The following is a 2,994-nucleotide window of genomic DNA, read 5'->3' on the forward strand; positions in this document are numbered from 1 at the left end:
AAAGCGTTTTTTTCTGAAAATGCTATTTGAGTAGTCCTTTAGAGGATTTCTTTGTTCTTGAGACATTTCTGGCTAGCAGAAGCTGTGCATGCCCTACTTGGTTCCACATAACTGAACATCTCTGGTTCTCTTAAATTTTGATGTTCTTCTTTCTTTAAATCTACTTTCTACCATGGTTTCCGATGTCCGACCTCTGAAATACGTACATACGGCATTACTTCTTTTACCTGACCTGACAAAAAAAAGCCTTTAATGCACATAGGGGCCAAGGCTTTTAAAGCTAGAATTGAAAGCTTCACCTGATCCAAAAACAAAACAAAACAAAAAACCTGACTCCATATACACAATCCACCTAAGTATGGCACTGTCAGAAAGATGGTGTGGGGAAACCCAGGTGTTCCTCTCAAGAATGGCACAAGTATTCCTGTGAGTTACACTTCCCTGAGGAAAGTGTGTGTGCACATGGATGTGCGTGTATATGTGTGGGTGGTGAGGAGGAACGACACATCTGAATGCTTACCATGGGCAGAGCACTGTACTAAGAGCTTAGGAGTGCACAATAGCATAAAGTAGACAAAATCCATGCCCTGAAGGATCTTATAGTCTAGTGGTGGGTGCAGACAGTAATATAAATGTCACGTAGGGGGTGGCACCATGTGTAAGGCTCTGCTGTGGGGAAAAGAAGGAGCACCTGGAGCCCCTGAAATTCTCCCCTTCGATCCAGAGAGAACCCAGCTAACAGGTGGTCACCCTGAAGGAGGGGGTCCCCGGCTGCTCTGCATCCCACAATGGCCTTGGCTGTTCCACGGCTCCCCGTCAGGATCCGGGGCTGGGTAAGGACGTCCCCACTATGGCCAGGGAGCAGTGAGGATGGGGCTGGTGGGGCCGAGGAGGAGAGAATGCCTGTCATGCTGAGCGGGAGGAGTCCAGGGCGGGGTCAGAGGTGAGGGGCAGGGGACTGGAGCTCGGGGACTGGGGACTTAGAGCTCCCATCTCCTGCCTGGACCTGCTTCCCCGTTCACATCTGACAGACCTCTGCTGTCCCCATTTTCAGAGCCTAAATAAAATTACATCTCATCTCCTCCAGGAGGCTTTCCCGGACAAGTGTCTTGTCTCCCTACCCTATTTTCCCACGCTACTGTATAACTGATAAACTTGAGTCTGTAACCCCTAAGTACTTGAGCACTCACCCCCTTCCGTGCCCTAACAACACTTGTATCCCTACCTAGCCTTATACTCTGGTTCCAGTTTTTTTAAATGGTATTTGTTAAGTGCTTACTATATGCCAGGCACTGAACATCAGGCAGAAACTCCTCACCCTCGGCTTCAAGGCTCTCCATCACCTTGCTCCCTCCTACCTCACCTCCCTTCTCTCCTTCTACAGCCCAGCCTGCACCCTCGGCTCCTCTGCCGCTAATCTCCTCACTGTGCCTCATTTTCACCTGTTAATCAATCAATCAATCAATCAATCGTATTTATTGAGCGCTTACTGTGTGCAGAGCACTGTACTAAGCGCTTGGGAAGTACAAGTTGGCAACATATAGAGACAGTCCCTACCCAACAGTGGGCTCACAATCTAGAAGGGGGAGACAGAGAACAAAACCAAACATACTAACAAAATAAAATAAATAGAATAGATATGTACAAGTAAGATAAATAAATAAATAGAGTAATAAATATGCACAAACATATATGCATATATACAGGTGCTGTGGGGAAGGGAAGCAGGTAAGATGGGGGGATGGAGAGGGGGACGAGGGGGAGAGGAAGGAAGGGGCTCAGTTTGGGAGGGCCTCCTGGAGGAGGTGAGCTCTCAGTAGGGCCTTGAAGGGAGGAAGAGAGCTAGCTTGGTGGATGGGCAGAGGGAGGGCATTCCAGGCCCGGGGGAGGACGTGGGCCGGGGGTCGATGGCGGGACAGGTGAGACCCCCGGCCCATGTCATCCCCCTGGCCTGGAATGCGCTCCCTCCACACATCCGCCAAGCTAGCTCTCTTCCTCTCTTCAAGGCCCTACTGAGAGCTCACCTCCTTCAGGAGGCCTTCCCATACTGAGCCCCCTCCTTCCTCTCCCCCTCCTCCCCCTCTCCATCCCCCCTGCCTTACCTCCTTCCCCTCCCCACAGCACCTGTATATATGTATATATGTTTTTATGTATTTATTACTCGATTTATTTATTTATTTATTTTATTTGTGCATATCTATTCTATTTATTTTATTTTGTTAATATGTTTTATTTTGTTCTCTGTCTCTCCCTTCTAGACTGTGAGCCCACTGTTGGGTAGGGACTGTCTCTATATGTTGCCAACTTGTACTTCCCAAGCACTTAGTACAGTGCTCTGCACACAGTAAGCGCTCAATAAATACGATTGAATGAATGAATGAATGAATGAACTAAACGCTGGGGTTTACAAGCTAATCAGGTTCGATCCAGTTCCTGTCCCCCATAGGGTTCACAGTCTTATACCCATTTTACGGACTAGGTAACTGAGACTGAGAGAAGTGAAGTGACGTGCCCAAGGTTTCACACCAGACAAGTGGTGAAGCAAGAATTAGAACTCGCGGCCTCTGATTTGCAGGCCCATTTACCAGCCACTAAATCACACTGTTTATCCCTCACTGTAATGCAATAGAGAAGCACTACAGTATTGCCCAGTGGAAAGAGCTGGGAAATGGAAGTCAGGAGTATTGGGATTTGGGAATCAGGTGGATAGAGATGGTAGTTGAAGCCTTTGGAGAAAATGAGTTCTCTAAGGGAGTGGATGAAGATAAAAAGTAGAATGGGGTCCAGAAGAGACCCTTGAAGGATTCCCACTGGTAGAGGGAGGGAGGCAGAGGAGGAGCCTTTGAAAGAGGCAGAGGAGGAGCGGTCAGAGAGATAGGAGAAGGAGAGGAGTGTGTGAGTGAAGCCGAGGTTAGATGATGTTTCCGGAAGGGGGTGGTCCACAATATTGAAGAATGGTGAGAGGTTGAGGAGGATTAGGATGGAGTAAAGGTC

Source organism: Tachyglossus aculeatus, chromosome X1, assembly GCF_015852505.1.
Source record: "Tachyglossus aculeatus isolate mTacAcu1 chromosome X1, mTacAcu1.pri, whole genome shotgun sequence".
Lineage (NCBI taxonomy): Eukaryota > Metazoa > Chordata > Mammalia > Monotremata > Tachyglossidae > Tachyglossus > Tachyglossus aculeatus.